This window comes from Dromaius novaehollandiae, chromosome 5, assembly GCF_036370855.1.
Source record: "Dromaius novaehollandiae isolate bDroNov1 chromosome 5, bDroNov1.hap1, whole genome shotgun sequence".
Taxonomy (NCBI): Eukaryota; Metazoa; Chordata; class Aves; order Casuariiformes; family Dromaiidae; genus Dromaius; species Dromaius novaehollandiae.
Window position 1 is genome coordinate 58,605,583 of NC_088102.1, and position 18,565 is coordinate 58,624,147.

The window sequence follows — 18,565 nt, forward strand, 5'->3', positions numbered from 1 at the left end:
ATCGATAATATCGCTGCCGATGGATATCGATGCCTATCGATAGGCAGCGGGAGGTGCGGGTCGCGAGAGGCATGCAGAGGTTGTGGTGCGTGGGCCGTGTTGCTCTTGGGAGGCACCGAGGCCTATCGACATTGACCGTTTTTGGGATCGCGGGCCCTTCCGGAGCATTGATTTCCATAGGCATCGCGCGGGCAGGACACGCAGAGATAGCGAGCCCTGTTGCTCTGCGTGACAAGCTGTCGATGTCGACAGCTCCGTAGCCAGGGGTAGGCATCGATGTGGAGCGGCGTGCGTAAGTATCGATGGGTGTCGCTAGGTGTCGATCTGGACGGGCATTTTAGGTTTTTGGCCGTGGCCGTGGCCGGGGCTGATGGTCGTCTTGTTAGGCATGCAAGGAGTCTGGCCATGGATACCTCTCGCTATCGAGGGGCATGGAAGCCTGTGCAATTCCACACCTATCGATAGGCATCGATATCCATCGGCATCGATAATATCGCTGCCGATGGATATCGATGCCTATCGATAGGCAGCGGGAGGTGCGTATCGCGAGAGGCGTGCAGAGGTTGTGGTGTGTGGGCCGTGTTGCTCTTGGGAGGCACCGAGGCCTATCGACATTGACCGTTTTTGGGATCGTGGGCCCTTCCGGAGCATTGATTTCCATAGGCATCGCGCGGGCAGGACACGCAGAGGTAGCGAGCCCTGTCGCTCTGCGTGACAAGCTGTCGATGTCGACAGCTCCGTAGCCAGGTGTAGGCATCGATGTGGAGGGGCGTGCGTAAGTATCGGTGGGTGTCGCTGGGTGTCGATCTGGACGGGCATTTTAGGTTTTTGGCCGTGGCCAGGGCCGTGGCCGTGGCCGATGGTCGTCTTGTTAGGCATGCAAGGAGTCTGGCCATGGATACCCCTTGCTATCGAGGGGCATGGAAGCCTGTCCAATTCCACACCTATCGATAGGCATCGATATCCATCGGCATCGATAATATCGCTGCCGATGGATATCGATGCCTATCGATAGGCAGCGGGAGGTGCGTATCGCGAGAGGCATGCAGAGGTTGTGGTGCGTGGGCCGTGTTGCTCTTGGGAGGCACCGAGGCCTATCGACATTGACCGTTTTTGGGATCGCGGGCCCTTCCGGAGCATTGATTTCCATAGGCATCGCGCGGGCAGGACACGCAGAGATAGCGAGCCCTGTCGCTCTGCGTGACAAGCTGTCGATGTCGACAGCTCCGTAGCCAGGGGTAGGCATCGATGTGGAGGGGCGTGCGTAAGTATGGATGGGTGTCGCTGGGTGTCGATCTGGACGGGCATTTTAGGTTTTTGGCCGTGGCCGTGGCCGTGGCCGGGGCCGATGGTCGTCTTGTTAGACATGCAAGGAGTCTGGCCATGGATACCCCTTGCTATCGAGGGGCATGGAAGCCTGTCCAATTCCACACCTATCGATAGGCATCGATATCCATCGGCATCGATAATATCGCTGCCGATGGATATCGATGCCTATCGATAGGCAGCGGGAGGTGCGTATTGTGAGAGGCATGCAGAGGTTGTGGTGCATGGGCCGTGTTGCTCTTGGGAGGCACCGAGGCCTATCGACATTGACCGTTTTTGGGATCGCGGGCCCTTCGGAGCATTGATTTCCATAGGCATCGCGCGGGCAGGACACGCAGAGATAGCGAGCCCTGTCGCTCTGCGTGACAAGCTGTCGATGTCGACAGCTCCGTAGCCAGGGGTAGGCATCGATGTGGAGGGGCGTGCGTAAGTATGGATGGGTGTCGCTGGGTGTCGATCTGGACGGGCATTTTAGGTTTTTGGCCGTGGCCGTGGCCGTGGCCAATGGTCGTCTTGTTAGGCATGCAAGGAGTCTGGCCATGGATACCTCTCGCTATCGAGGGGCATGGAAGCCTGTCCAATTCCACACCTATCGATAGGCATCGATATCCATCGGCATCGATAATATCGCTGCCGATGGATATCGATGCCTATCGATAGGCAGCGGGAGGTGCGTATCGCGAGAGGCGTGCAGAGGTTGTGGTGCGTGGGCCGTCTTGCTCTTGGGAGGCACCGAGGCCTATCGACATTGACCGTTTTTGGGATCGCGGGCCCTTCCGGAGCATTGATTTCCATAGGCATCGCGCGGGCAGGACACGCAGAGATAGCGAGCCCTGTCGCTCTGCGTGACAAGCTGTCGATGTCGACAGCTCCGTAGCCAGGGGTAGGCATCGATGTGGAGGGGCGTGCGTAAGTATGGATGGGTGTCGCTAGGTGTCGATCTGGACGGGCATTTTAGGTTTTTGGCCGTGGCCGTGGCCGGGTCGATGGTCGTCTTGTTAGGCATGCAAGGAGTCTGGCCATGGATACCTCTCGCTGTCGAGGGGCATGGAAGCCTGTGCAATTCCACACCTATCGATAGGCATCGATATCCATCGGCATCGATAATATCGCTGCCGATGGATATCGATGCCTATCGATAGGCAGCGGGAGGTGCGTATTGGGAGAGGCATGCAGAGGTTTTGGTGCGTGGGCCGCCTTGCTCTTGGGAGGCACCGAGGCCTATCAACATTGACCATTTTTGGGATCGCGGGCCCTTCCGGAGCATTGATTTCCATAGGCATCGTGCGGGCGGGACACGCAGAGCTAGTGAGCCCTGTCGCTCTGCGTGACAAGCTGTCGATGTCGACAGCTCCGTAGCCAGGGGTAGGCATCGATGTGGAGGGGCGTGCGTAAGTATGGATGGGTGTCGCTGGGTGTCGATCTGGACGGGCATTTTAGGTTTTTGGCCGTGGCCGTGGCCGGGGCCAATGGTCGTCTTGTTAGGCATGCAAGGAGTCTGGCCATGGATACCCCTTGCTATCGAGGGGCATGGAAGCCTGTCCAATAGCACACCTATCGATAGGCATCGATATCCATCGGCATCGATAATATCGCTGCCGATGGATATCGATGCCTATCGATAGGCAGCGGGAGGTGCGTATCGTGAGAGGCATGCAGAGGTTGTGGTGTGTGGGCCGTGTTGCTCTTGGGAGGCACCGAGGCCTATCGACACTGACCGTTTTTTGGATCGCGGGCCCTTCCGGAGCATTGATTTCCATAGGCATCGCGCGGGCAGGACACGCAGAGATAGCGAGCCCTGTCGCTCTGCGTGACAAGCTGTCGATGTCGACAGCTCCGTAGCCAGGGGTAGGCATCGATGTGGAGGGGCGTGCGTAAGTATGGATGGGTGTCGCTAGGTGTCGATCTGGACGGGCATTTTAGGTTTTTGGCCGTGGCCGGGGCCGTGGCCGGGGCCGATGGTCGTCTTGTTAGGCATGCAAGGAGTCTGGCCATGGATACCCCTTGCTATCGAGGGGCATGGAAGCCTGTCCAATTCCACACCTATCGATAGGCATCGATATCCATCGGCAGCGATATTATCGATGCCGATGGATATCGATGCCTATCGATAGGCAGCGGGAGGTGCGTATTGTGAGAGGCATGCAGAGGTTTTGGTGCGTGGGCCGTGTTGCTCTTGGGAGGCACCGAGGCCTATCGACATTGACCGTTTTTGGGATCGCGGGCCCTTCCGGAGCGTGGATTTCCATAGGCATCGCGCGGGCAGGACACGCAGAGATAGCGAGCCCTGTCGCTCTGCGTGACAAGCTGTCGATGTCGACAGCTCCGTAGCCAGGGGTAGGCATCGATGTGGAGGGGCGTGCGTAAGTATGGATGGGTGTCGCTAGGTGTCGATCTGGACGGGCATTTTAGGTTTTTTGCCGTGGCCGTGGCCGTGGCCGATGGTCGTCTTGTTAGGCATGCAAGGAGTCCGGTCATGGATACCTCTCGCTGTCGAGGGGCATGGAAGCCTGTCCAATTGCACACCTATCGATAGGCATCGATATCCATCGGCATCGATAATATCGCTGCCGATGGATATCGATGCCTATCGATAGGCAGCGGGAGGTGCGTATTGTGAGAGGCGTGCAGAGGTTGTGGTGCGTGGGCCGTGTTGCTCTTGGGAGGCACCGAGGCCTATCGACATTGACCGTTTTTGGGATCGCGGGCCCTTCCGGAGCATTGATTTCCATAGGCATCGCGCGGGCAGGACACGCAGAGATAGCGAGCCCTGTCGCTCTGCGTGACAAGCTGTCGATGTCGACAGCTCCGTAGCCAGGGGTAGGCATCGATGTGGAGGGGCGTGCGTAAGTATGGATGGGTGTCGCTAGGTGTCGATCTGGACGGGCATTTTAGGTTTTTGGCCGTGGCCGTGGCCGTGGCCGATGGTCGTCTTGTTAGGCATGCAAGGAGTCCGGTCATGGATACCCCTTGCTATCGAGGGGCATGGAAGCCTGTCCAATTCCACACCTATCGATAGGCATCGATATCCATCGGCATCGATAATATCGCTGCCGATGGATATCGATGCCTATCGATAGGCAGCGGGAGGTGCGTATCGCGAGAGGCATGCAGAGGTTTTGGTGCATGGGCCGTCTTGCTCTTGGGAGGCACCGAGGCCTATCGACATTGACCGTTTTTGGGATCGCGGGCCCTTCCGGAGCATTGATTTCCATAGGCATCGCGCGGGCAGGACACGCAGAGGTAGCGAGCCCTGTCGCTCTGCGTGACAAGCTGTCGATGTCGACAGCTCCGTAGCCAGGGGTAGGCATCGATGTGGAGGGGCGTGCGTAAGTATGGATGGGTGTCGCTAGGTGTCGATCTGGACGGGCATTTTAGGTTTTTGGCCGTGGCCGTGGCCGGGGCCGATGGTCGTCTCGTTAGGCATGCAAGGAGTCTGGCCATGGATACCTCTTGCTATCGAGGGGCATGGAAGCCTGTCCAATTCCACACCTATCGATAGGCATCGATATCCATCGGCATCGATAATATCGCTGCCGATGGATATCGATGCCTATCGATAGGCAGCGGGAGGTGCGTATTGTGAGAGGCATGCAGAGGTTGTGGTGCGTGGGCCGTGTTGCTCTTGGGAGGCACCGAGGCCTATCGACATTGACCGTTTTTGGGATCGCGGGCCCTTCCGGAGCATTGATTTCCGTAGGCATCGCGCGGGCAGGACACGCAGAGATAGCGAGCCCTCTCGCTCTGCGTGACAAGCTGTCGATGTCGACAGCTCCGTAGCCAGGGGTAGGCATCGATGTGGAGGGCCGTGCGTAAGTATGGATGGGTGTCGCTGGGTGTCGATCTGGACGGGCATTTTAGGTTTTTGGCCGTGGCCGATGGTCGTCTTGTTAGGCATGCAAGGAGTCTGGCCATGGATACCCCTTGCTATCGAGGGGCATGGAAGCCTGTCCAATTCCACACCTATCGATAGGCATCGATATCCATCGGCATCGATAATATCGCTGCCGATGGATATCGATGCCTATCGATAGGCAGCGGGAGGTGCGTATCGCGAGAGGCGTGCAGAGGTTGTGGTGCGTGGGCCGTGTTGCTCTTGGGAGGCACCGAGGCCTATCGACATTGACCGTTTTTGGGATCGCGGGCCCTTCCGGAGCATTGATTTCCATAGGCATCGCGCGGGCAGGACACGCAGAGATAGCGAGCCCTGTCGCTCTGCGTGACAAGCTGTCGATGTCGACAGCTCCGTAGCCAGGGGTAGGCATCGATGTGGAGGGGCGTGCGTAAGTATGGATGGGTGTCGCTAGGTGTCGATCTGGACGGGCATTTTAGGTTTTTGGCCGTGGCCGTGGCCGGGGCCGATGGTCGTCTTGTTAGGCATGCAAGGAGTCTGGCCATGGATACCTCTCGCTGTCGAGGGGCATGGAAGCCTGTCCAATTCCACACCTATCGATAGGCATCGATATCCATCGGCATCGATAATATCGCTGCCGATGGATATCGATGCCTATCGATAGGCAGCGGGAGGTGCGTATTGGGAGAGGCATGCAGAGGTTGTGGTGCGTGGGCTGTGTTGTTCTTGGGAGGCACCGAGGCCTATCGACACTGACCGTTTTTGGGATCGCGGGCCCTTCCGGAGCATTGATTTCCATAGGCATCGCGCGGGCAGGACACGCAGAGATAGCGAGCCCTGTCGCTCTGCGTGACAAGCTGTCGATGTCGACAGCTCCGTAGCCAGGTGTAGGCATCGATGTGGAGGGGCGTGCGTAAGTATCGGTGGGTGTCGCTGGGTGTCGATCTGGACGGGCATTTTAGGTTTTTGGCCGTGGCCAGGGCCGGGGCCGATGGTCGTCTTGTTAGGCATGCAAGGAGTCTGGCCATGGATACCCCTTGCTATCGAGGGGCATGGAAGCCTGTCCAATTCCACACCTATCGATAGGCATCGATATCCATCGGCATCGATAATATCGCTGCCGATGGATATCGATGCCTATCGATAGGCAGCGGGAGGTGCGTATTGCGAGAGGCATGCAGAGGTTGTGGTGCGTGGGCCGTGTTGCTCTTGGGAGGCACCGAGGCCTATCGACATTGACCGTTTTTGGGATCGCGGGCCCTTCCGGAGCATTGATTTCCGTAGGCATCGCGCGGGCAGGACACGCAGAGATAGCGAGCCCTCTCGCTCTGCGTGACAAGCTGTCGATGTCGACAGCTCCGTAGCCAGGGGTAGGCATCGATGTGGAGGGCCGTGCGTAAGTATGGATGGGTGTTGCTGGGTGTCGATCTGGACGGGCATTTTAGGTTTTTGGCCGGGGCCAATGGTCGTCTTGTTAGGCATGCAAGGAGTCTGGCCATGGATACCCCTTGCTATCGAGGGGCATGGAAGCCTGTCCAATTCCACACCTATCGATAGGCATCGATATCCATCGGCATCGATAATATCGCTGCCGATGGATATCGATGCCTATCGATAGGCAGCGGGAGGTGCGTATCGCGAGAGGCGTGCAGAGGTTGTGGTGCGTGGGCCGTGTTGCTCTTGGGAGGCACCGAGGCCTATCGACATTGACCGTTTTTGGGATCGCGGGCCCTTCCGGAGCATTGATTTCCATAGGCATCGCGCGGGCAGGACACGCAGAGATAGCGAGCCCTGTCGCTCTGCGTGACAAGCTGTCGATGTCGACAGCTCCGTAGCCAGGGGTAGGCATCGATGTGGAGGGGCGTGCGTAAGTATGGATGGGTGTCGCTAGGTGTCGATCTGGACGGGCATTTTAGGTTTTTGGCCGTGGCCGTGGCCGGGGCCGATGGTCGTCTTGTTAGGCATGCAAGGAGTCTGGCCATGGATACCTCTCGCTGTCGAGGGGCATGGAAGCCTGTCCAATTCCACACCTATCGATAGGCATCGATATCCATCGGCATCGATAATATCGCTGCCGATGGATATCGATGCCTATCGATAGGCAGCGGGAGGTGCGTATTGGGAGAGGCATGCAGAGGTTGTGGTGCGTGGGCTGTGTTGTTCTTGGGAGGCACCGAGGCCTATCGACACTGACCGTTTTTGGGATCGCGGGCCCTTCCGGAGCATTGATTTCCATAGGCATCGCGCGGGCAGGACACGCAGAGATAGCGAGCCCTGTCGCTCTGCGTGACAAGCTGTCGATGTCGACAGCTCCGTAGCCAGGTGTAGGCATCGATGTGGAGGGGCGTGCGTAAGTATCGGTGGGTGTCGCTGGGTGTCGATCTGGACGGGCATTTTAGGTTTTTGGCCGTGGCCAGGGCCGTGGCCGGGGCCGATGGTCGTCTTGTTAGACATGCAAGGAGTCTGGCCATGGATACCTCTCGCTATCGAGGGGCATGGAAGCCTGTCCAATTCCACACCTATCGATAGGCATCGATATCCATTGGCATCGGTAATATCGCTGCCGATGGATATCGATGCCTATCGATAGGCAGCGGGAGGTGCGTATTGTGAGAGGCATGCAGAGGTTGTGGTGCGTGGGCCGTGTTGCTCTTGGGAGGCACCGAGGCCTATCGACATTGACCGTTTTTGGGATCGTGGGCCCTTCCGGAGCATTGATTTCCATAGGCATCGCGCGGGCAGGACACGCAGAGATAGCGAGCCCTGTCGCTCTACGTGACAAGCTGTCGATGTCGACAGCTCCGTAGCCAGGGGTAGGCATCGATGTGGAGGGTCGTGCGTAAGTATGGATGGGTGTCGCTAGGTGTCGATCTGGATGGGCATTTTAGGTTTTTGGCCGTGGCCGTGGCCGGGGCCGATGGTCGTCTTGTTAGACATGCAAGGAGTCTGGCCATGGATACCCCTTGCTATCGAGGGGCATGGAAGCCTGTCCAATTCCACACCTATCGATAGGCATCGATATCCATCGGCATCGATAATATCGCTGCCGATGGATATCGATGCCTATCGATAGGCAGCGGGAGGTGCGTATCGCGAGAGGCATGCAGAGGTTGTGGTGCGTGGGCCGTGTTGCTCTTGGGAGGCACCGAGGCCTATCGACATTGACCGTTTTTGGGATCGCGGGCCCTTCCGGAGCATTGATTTCCATAGGCATCGCGCGGGCAGGACACGCAGAGATAGCGAGCCCTGTCGCTCTGCGTGACAAGCTGTCGATGTCGACAGCTCCGTAGCCAGGGGTAGGCATCGATGTGGAGGGGCGTGCGTAAGTATGGATGGGTGTCGCTGGGTGTCGATCTGGACGGGCATTTTAGGTTTTTGGCCGTGGCCGGGGCCGATGGTCGTCTTGTTAGGCATGCAAGGAGTCTGGCCATGGATACCCCTTGCTATCGAGGGGCATGGAAGCCTGTCCAATTGCACACCTATCGATAGGCATCGATATCCATCGGCATCGATAATATCGCTGCCGATGGATATCGATGCCTATCGATAGGCAGCGGGAGGTGCGTATCGTGAGAGGCGTGCAGAGGTTGTGGTGCGTGGGCCGTGTTGCTCTTGGGAGGCACCGAGGCCTATCGACATTGACCGTTTTTGGGATTGCGGGCCCTTCCGGAGCATTGATTTCCATAGGCATCGCGCGGGCAGGACACGCAGAGATAGCGAGCCCTGTCGCTCTGCGTGACAAGCTGTCGATGTCGACAGCTCCGTAGCCAGGGGTAGGCATCGATGTGGAGGGGCGTGCGTAAGTATGGATGGGTGTCGCTGGGTGTCGATCTGGACGGGCATTTTAGGTTTTTGGCCGTGGCCGTGGCCGGGGCCGATGGTCGTCTTGTTAGACATGCAAGGAGTCTGGCCATGGATACCCCTTGCTATCGAGGGGCATGGAAGCCTGTCCAATTCCACACCTATCGATAGGCATCGATATCCATCGGCATCGATAATATCGCTGCCGATGGATATCGATGCCTATCGATAGGCAGCGGGAGGTGCGTATTGTGAGAGGCATGCAGAGGTTGTGGTGCATGGGCCGTGTTGCTCTTGGGAGGCACCGAGGCCTATCGACATTGACCGTTTTTGGGATCGCGGGCCCTTCGGAGCATTGATTTCCATAGGCATCGCGCGGGCAGGACACGCAGAGATAGCGAGCCCTGTCGCTCTGCGTGACAAGCTGTCGATGTCGACAGCTCCGTAGCCAGGGGTAGGCATCGATGTGGAGGGGCGTGCGTAAGTATGGATGGGTGTCGCTGGGTGTCGATCTGGACGGGCATTTTAGGTTTTTGGCCGTGGCCGTGGCCGTGGCCGATGGTCGTCTTGTTAGGCATGCAAGGAGTCTGGCCATGGATACCTCTCGCTATCGAGGGGCATGGAAGCCTGTGCAATTCCACACCTATCGATAGGCATCGATATCCATCGGCATCGATAATATCGCTGCCGATGGATATCGATGCCTATCGATAGGCAGCGGGAGGTGCGTATCGCGAGAGGCATGCAGAGGTTTTGGTGCGTGGGCCGCCTTGCTCTTGGGAGGCACCGAGGCCTATCGACATTGACCGTTTTTGGGATCGCGGGCCCTTCCGGAGCATTGATTTCCATAGGCATCGCGCGGGCAGGACACGCAGAGATAGCGAGCCCTGTCGCTCTGCGTGACAAGCTGTCGATGTTGACAGCTCCGTAGCCAGGGGTAGGCATCGATGTGGAGGGGCGTGCGTAAGTATGGATGGGTGTCGCTAGGTGTCGATCTGGACGGGCATTTTAGGGTTTTGGCCGTGGCCGTGGCCGGGGCCGATGGTCGTCTTGTTAGGCATGCAAGGAGTCTGGCCATGGATACCTCTCGCTGTTGAGGGGCATGGAAGCCTGTCCAATTCCACACCTATCGATAGGCATCGATATCCATCGGCATCGATAATATCGCTGCCGATGGATATCGATGCCTATCGATAGGCAGCGGGAGGTGCGTATTGTGAGAGGCATGCAGAGGTTTTGGTGCGTGGGCCGTCTTGCTCTTGGGAGGCACCGAGGCCTATCGACATTGACCGTTTTTGGGATCGCGGGCCCTTCCGGAGCATTGATTTCCATAGGCATCGCGCGGGCAGGACACGCAGAGATAGCGAGCCCTGTCGCTCTGCGTGACAAGCTGTCGATGTCGACAGCTCCGTAGCCAGGGGTAGGCATCGATGTGGAGGGGCGTGCGTAAGTATGGATGGGTGTCGCTAGGTGTCGATCTGGACGGGCATTTTAGGTTTTTGGCCATGGCCGGGGCCGATGGTCGTCTTGTTAGGCATGCAAGGAGTCTGGCCATGGATACCCCTTGCTATCGAGGGGCATGGAAGCCTGTCCAATTCCACACCTATCGATAGGCATCGATATCCATCGGCATCGATAATATCGCTGCCGATGGATATCGATGCCTATCGATAGGCAGCGGGAGGTGCGTATCGCGAGAGGCATGCAGAGGTTTTGGTGCGTGGGCCGTCTTGCTCTTGGGAGGCACCGAGGCCTATCGACATTGACCGTTTTTGGGATCGCGGGCCCTTCCGGAGCATTGATTTCCATAGGCATCGCGCGGGCAGGACACGCAGAGATAGCGAGCCCTGTCGCTCTGCGTGACAAGCTGTCGATGTCGACAGCTCCGTAGCCAGGGGTAGGCATCGATGTGGAGGGGCGTGCGTAAGTATGGATGGGTGTCGCTAGGTGTCGATCTGGACGGGCATTTTAGGTTTTTGGCCGTGGCCGTGGCCGGGGCCGATGGTCGTCTTGTTAGGCATGCAAGGAGTCTGGCCATGGATACCCCTTGCTATCGAGGGGCATGGAAGCCTGTCCAATTCCACACCTATCGATAGGCATCGATATCCATCGGCATCGATAATATCGCTGCCGATGGATATCGATGCCTATCGATAGGCAGCGGGAGGTGCGTATCGCGAGAGGCATGCAGAGGTTGTGGTGTGTGGGCCGTGTTGCTCTTGGGAGGCACCGAGGCCTATCGCCATTGACCGTTTTTGGGATCGCGGGCCCTTCCGGAGCATTGATTTCCATAGGCATCGCGCGGGCAGGACACGCAGAGGTAGTGAGCCCTGTCGCTCTGCGTGACAAGCTGTCGATGTCGACAGCTCCGTAGCCAGGGGTAGGCATCGATGTGGAGGGGCGTGCGTAAGTATGGATGGGTGTCGCTAGGTGTCGATCTGGACGGGCATTTTAGGTTTTTGGCCGTGGCCGTGGCCGTGGCCGATGGTCGTCTTGTTAGGCATGCAAGGAGTCTGGCCATGGATACCTCTCGCTATCGAGGGGCATGGAAGCCTGTCCAATTCCACACCTATCGATAGGCATCGATATCCATCGGCATCGATAATATCGCTGCCGATGGATATCGATGCCTATCGATAGGCAGCGGGAGGTGCGTATCGCGAGAGGCGTGCAGAGGTTGTGGTGCGTGGGCCGTGTTGCTCTTGGGAGGCACCGAGGCCTATCGACATTGACCGTTTTTGGGATCGCGGGCCCTTCCGGAGCATTGATTTCCATAGGCATCGCGCGGGCAGGACACGCAGAGATAGCGAGCCCTGTCGCTCTGCGTGACAAGCTGTCGATGTCGACAGCTCCGTAGCCAGGGGTAGGCATCGATGTGGAGGGGCGTGCGTAAGTATGGATGGGTGTCGCTAGGTGTCGATCTGGACGGGCATTTTAGGTTTTTGGCCGTGGCCGTGGCCGGGTCGATGGTCGTCTTGTTAGGCATGCAAGGAGTCTGGCCATGGATACCCCTTGCTATCGAGGGGCATGGAAGCCTGTCCAATTCCACACCTATCGATAGGCATCGATATCCATCGGCATCGATAATATCGCTGCCGATGGATATCGATGCCTATCGATAGGCAGCGGGAGGTGCGTATCGCGAGAGGCGTGCAGAGGTTGTGGTGCGTGGGCCGTGTTGCTCTTGGGAGGCACCGAGGCCTATCGACATTGACCGTTTTTGGGATCGCGGGCCCTTCCGGAGCATTGATTTCCATAGGCATCGCGCGGGCAGGACACGCAGAGATAGCGAGCCCTGTCGCTCTGCGTGACAAGCTGTCGATGTCGACAGCTCCGTAGCCAGGGGTAGGCATCGATGTGGAGGGGCGTGCGTAAGTATGGATGGGTGTCGCTAGGTGTCGATCTGGACGGGCATTTTAGGTTTTTGGCCGTGGCCGGGGCCGGGGCCGATGGTCGTCTTGTTAGGCATGCAAGGAGTCTGGCCATGGATACCTCTCGCTATCGAGGGGCATGGAAGCCTGTCCAATTCCACACCTATCGATAGGCATCGATATCCATCGGCATCGATAATATCGCTGCCGATGGATATCGATGCCTATCGATAGGCAGCGGGAGGTGCGTATCGCGAGAGGCATGCAGAGGTTTTGGTGCGTGGGCCGTGTTGCTCTTGGGAGGCACCGAGGCCTATCGACATTGACCGTTTTTGGGATCGCGGGCCCTTCCGGAGCATTGATTTCCATAGGCATCGCGCGGGCAGGACACGCAGAGATAGCGAGCCCTGTCGCTCTGCGTGACAAGCTGTCGATGTCGACAGCTCCGTAGCCAGGGGTAGGCATCGATGTGGAGGGGCGTGCGTAAGTATGGATGGGTGTCGCTGGGTGTCGATCTGGACGGGCATTTTAGGTTTTTGGCCGTGGCCGTGGCCGGGTCGATGGTCGTCTTGTTAGGCATGCAAGGAGTCTGGCCATGGATACCTCTCGCTGTCGAGGGGCATGGAAGCCTGTCCAATTCCACACCTATCGATAGGCATCGATATCCATCGGCATCGATAATATCGCTGCCGATGGATATCGATGCCTATCGATAGGCAGCGGGAGGTGCGTATCGCGAGAGGCATGCAGAGGTTTTGGTGCGTGGGCCGCCTTGCTCTTGGGAGGCACCGAGGCCTATCGACATTGACCGTTTTTGGGATCGCGGGCCCTTCCGGAGCATTGATTTCCATAGGCATCGCGCGGGCAGGACACGCAGAGATAGCGAGCCCTGTCGCTCTGCGTGACAAGCTGTCGATGTTGACAGCTCCGTAGCCAGGGGTAGGCATCGATGTGGAGGGGCGTGCGTAAGTATGGATGGGTGTCGCTAGGTGTCGATCTGGACGGGCATTTTAGGGTTTTGGCCGTGGCCGTGGCCGGGGCCGATGGTCGTCTTGTTAGGCATGCAAGGAGTCTGGCCATGGATACCTCTCGCTGTCGAGGGGCATGGAAGCCTGTGCAATTCCACACCTATCGATAGGCATCGATATCCATCGGCATCGATAATATCGCTGCCGATGGATATCGATGCCTATCGATAGGCAGCGGGAGGTGCGTATCGCGAGAGGCATGCAGAGGTTTTGGTGCGTGGGCCGTGTTGCTCTTGGGAGGCACCGAGGCCTATCGCCATTGACCGTTTTTGGGATCGCGGGCCCTTCCGGAGCATTGATTTCCATAGGCATCGCGCGGGCAGGACACGCAGAGGTAGTGAGCCCTGTCGCTCTGCGTGACAAGCTGTCGATGTCGACAGCTCCGTAGCCAGGGGTAGGCATCGATGTGGAGGGGCGTGCGTAAGTATGGATGGGTGTCGCTAGGTGTCGATCTGGACGGGCATTTTAGGTTTTTGGCCGTGGCCGTGGCCGGGTCGATGGTCGTCTTGTTAGGCATGCAAGGAGTCTGGCCATGGATACCCCTTGCTATCGAGGGGCATGGAAGCCTGTCCAATTGCACACCTATCGATAGGCATCGATATCCATCGGCATCGATAATATCGCTGCCGATGGATATCGATGCCTATCGATAGGCAGCGGGAGGTGCGTATCGTGAGAGGCGTGCAGAGGTTGTGGTGCGTGGGCCGTGTTGCTCTTGGGAGGCACCGAGGCCTATCGACATTGACCGTTTTTGGGATTGCGGGCCCTTCCGGAGCATTGATTTCCATAGGCATCGCGCGGGCAGGACACGCAGAGATAGCGAGCCCTGTCGCTCTGCGTGACAAGCTGTCGATGTCGACAGCTCCGTAGCCAGGGGTAGGCATCGATGTGGAGGGGCGTGCGTAAGTATGGATGGGTGTCGCTAGGTGTCGATCTGGACGGGCATTTTAGGTTTTTGGCCGTGGCCGTGGCCGGGGCCGATGGTCGTCTTGTTAGGCATGCAAGGAGTCTGGCCATGGATACCTCTCGCTGTCGAGGGGCATGGAAGCCTGTGCAATTCCACACCTATCGATAGGCATCGATATCCATCGGCATCGATAATATCGCTGCCGATGGATATCGATGCCTATCGATAGGCAGCGGGAGGTGCGTATCGCGAGAGGCATGCAGAGGTTGTGGTGCGTGGGCCGCCTTGCTCTTGGGAGGCACCGAGGCCTATCGACATTGACCGTTTTTGGGATCGCGGGCCCTTCCGGAGCATTGATTTCCATAGGCATCGCGCGGGCAGGACACGCAGAGATAGCGAGCCCTGTCGCTCTGCGTGACAAGCTGTCGATGTTGACAGCTCCGTAGCCAGGGGTAGGCATCGATGTGGAGGGGCGTGCGTAAGTATGGATGGGTGTCGCTAGGTGTCGATCTGGACGGGCATTTTAGGGTTTTGGCCGTGGCCGTGGCCGGGGCCGATGGTCGTCTTGTTAGGCATGCAAGGAGTCTGGCCATGGATACCTCTCGCTGTCGAGGGGCATGGAAGCCTGTCCAATTCCACACCTATCGATAGGCATCGATATCCATCGGCATCGATATCGCTGCCGATGGATATCGATGCCTATCGATAGGCAGCGGGAGGTGCGTATCGCGAGAGGCATGCAGAGGTTTTGGTGCGTGGGCCGTCTTGCTCTTGGGAGGCACCGAGGCCTATCGACATTGACCGTTTTTGGGATCGCGGGCCCTTCCGGAGCATTGATTTCCATAGGCATCGCGCGGGCAGGACACGCAGAGGTAGTGAGCCCTGTCGCTCTGCGTGACAAGCTGTCGATGTCGACAGCTCCGTAGCCAGGGGTAGGCATCGATGTGGAGGGGCGTGCGTAAGTATGGATGGGTGTCGCTAGGTGTTGATCTGGACGGGCATTTTAGGTTTTTGGCCATGGCCGGGGCCAATGGTCGTCTTGTTAGGCATGCAAGGAGTCTGGCCATGGATACCCCTTGCTATCGAGGGGCATGGAAGCCTGTCCAATTCCACACCTATCGATAGGCATCGATATCCATCGGCATCGATAATATCGCTGCCGATAGATATCGATGCCTATCGATAGGCAGCGGGAGGTGCGTATCGCGAGAGGCGTGCAGAGGTTGTGGTGCGTGGGCCGTGTTGCTCTTGGGAGGCACCGAGGCCTATCGACATTGACCGTTTTTGGGATCGCGGGCCCTTCCGGAGCATTGATTTCCATAGGCATCGCGCGGGCAGGACACGCAGAGGTAGTGAGCCCTGTCGCTCTGCGTGACAAGCTGTCGATGTCGACAGCTCCGTAGCCAGGGGTAGGCATCGATGTGGAGGGGCGTGCGTAAGTATGGATGGGTGTCGCTAGGTGTCGATCTGGACGGGCATTTTAGGTTTTTGGCCGTGGCCGTGGCCGGGTCGATGGTCGTCTTGTTAGGCATGCAAGGAGTCTGGCCATGGATACCCCTTGCTATCGAGGGGCATGGAAGCCTGTCCAATTCCACACCTATCGATAGGCATCGATATCCATCGGCATCGATAATATCGCTGCCGATGGATATCGATGCCTATCGATAGGCAGCGGGAGGTGCGTATCGCGAGAGGCGTGCAGAGGTTGTGGTGCGTGGGCCGTGTTGCTCTTGGGAGGCACCGAGGCCTATCGACATTGACCGTTTTTGGGATTGCGGGCCCTTCCGGAGCATTGATTTCCATAGGCATCGCGCGGGCAGGACACGCAGAGATAGCGAGCCCTGTCGCTCTGCGTGACAAGCTGTCGATGTCGACAGCTCCGTAGCCAGGGGTAGGCATCGATGTGGAGGGGCGTGCGTAAGTATGGATGGGTGTCGCTGGGTGTCGATCTGGACGGGCATTTTAGGTTTTTGGCCGTGGCCGGGTCGATGGTCGTCTTGTTAGGCATGCAAGGAGTCTGGCCATGGATACCTCTCGCTGTCGAGGGGCATGGAAGCCTGTGCAATTCCACACCTATCGATAGGCATCGATATCCATCGGCATCGATAATATCGCTGCCGATGGATATCGATGCCTATCGATAGGCAGCGGGAGGTGTGTATCGCGAGAGGCGTGCAGAGGTTGTGGTGCGTGGGCCGTGTTGCTCTTGGGAGGCACCGAGGCCTATCGACATTGACCGTTTTTGGGATCGCGGGCCCTTCCGGAGCATTGATTTCCATAGGCATCGCGCGGGCAGGACACGCAGAGATAGCGAGCCCTGTCGCTCTGCGTGACAAGCTGTCGATGTCGACAGCTCCGTAGCCAGGGGTAGGCATCGATGTGGAGGGGCGTGCGTAAGTATGGATGGGTGTCGCTAGGTGTCGATCTGGACGGGCATTTTAGGTTTTTGGCCGTGGCCGGGGCCGGGGCCGATGGTCGTCTTGTTAGGCATGCAAGGAGTCTGGCCATGGATACCTCTCGCTATCGAGGGGCATGGAAGCCTGTCCAATTCCACACCTATCGATAGGCATCGATATCCATCGGCATCGATAATATCGCTGCCGATGGATATCGATGCCTATCGATAGGCAGCGGGAGGTGCGTATCGCGAGAGGCATGCAGAGGTTTTGGTGCGTGGGCCGTGTTGCTCTTGGGAGGCACCGAGGCCTATCGACATTGACCGTTTTTGGGATCGCGGGCCCTTCCGGAGCATTGATTTCCATAGGCATCGCGCGGGCAGGACACGCAGAGATAGCGAGCCCTGTCGCTCTGCGTGACAAGCTGTCGATGTCGACAGCTCCGTAGCCAGGGGTAGGCATCGATGTGGAGGGGCGTGCGTAAGTATGGATGGGTGTCGCTGGGTGTCGATCTGGACGGGCATTTTAGGTTTTTGGCCGTGGCCGTGGCCGGGTCGATGGTCGTCTTGTTAGGCATGCAAGGAGTCTGGCCATGGATACCTCTCGCTGTCGAGGGGCATGGAAGCCTGTCCAATTCCACACCTATCGATAGGCATCGATATCCATCGGCATCGATAATATCGCTGCCGATGGATATCGATGCCTATCGATAGGCAGCGGGAGGTGCGTATCGCGAGAGGCATGCAGAGGTTTTGGTGCGTGGGCCGCCTTGCTCTTGGGAGGCACCGAGGCCTATCGACATTGACCGTTTTTGGGATCGTGGGCCCTTCCGGAGCATTGATTTCCATAGGCATCGCGCGGGCAGGACACGCAGAGATAGCGAGCCCTGTCGCTCTGCGTGACAAGCTGTCGATGTTGACAGCTCCGTAGCCAGGGGTAGGCATCGATGTGGAGGGGCGTGCGTAAGTATGGATGGGTGTCGCTAGGTGTCGATCTGGACGGGCATTTTAGGGTTTTGGCCGTGGCCGTGGCCGGGGCCGATGGTCGTCTTGTTAGGCATGCAAGGAGTCTGGCCATGGATACCTCTCGCTGTCGAGGGGCATGGAAGCCTGTGCAATTCCACACCTATCGATAGGCATCGATATCCATCGGCATCGATAATATCGCTGCCGATGGATATCGATGCCTATCGATAGGCAGCGGGAGGTGCGTATCGCGAGAGGCATGCAGAGGTTTTGGTGCGTGGGCCGTCTTGCTCTTGGGAGGCACCGAGGCCTATCGCCATTGACCGTTTTTGGGATCGCGGGCCCTTCCGGAGCATTGATTTCCATAGGCATCGCGCGGGCAGGACACGCAGAGGTAGTGAGCCCTGTCGCTCTGCGTGACAAGCTGTCGATGTCGACAGCTCCGTAGCCAGGGGTAGGCATCGATGTGGAGGGGCGTGCGTAAGTATGGATGGGTGTCGCTAGGTGTCGATCTGGACGGGCATTTTAGGTTTTTGGCCGTGGCCGTGGCCGGGTCGATGGTCGTCTTGTTAGGCATGCAAGGAGTCTGGCCATGGATACCCCTTGCTATCGAGGGGCATGGAAGCCTGTCCAATTCCACACCTATCGATAGGCATCGATATCCATCGGCATCGATAATATCGCTGCCGATGGATATCGATGCCTATCGATAGGCAGCGGGAGGTGCGTATCGTGAGAGGCGTGCAGAGGTTGTGGTGCGTGGGCCGTGTTGCTCTTGGGAGGCACCGAGGCCTATCGACATTGACCGTTTTTGGGATTGCGGGCCCTTCCGGAGCATTGATTTCCATAGGCATCGCGCGGGCAGGACACGCAGAGATAGCGAGCCCTGTCGCTCTGCGTGACAAGCTGTCGATGTCG

At 58.2% G+C, this 18,565-nt stretch overlaps 1 protein-coding gene across 2 annotated transcripts in view; it reads left to right on the forward strand.

The window, feature by feature from the left end:
- Positions 1 to 18,565, forward strand: part of SPON1 (spondin 1) — a 508,261-nt gene that overhangs the window by 93,910 nt on the left and 395,786 nt on the right. The gene's annotated exons all lie outside the window — the stretch shown is intronic.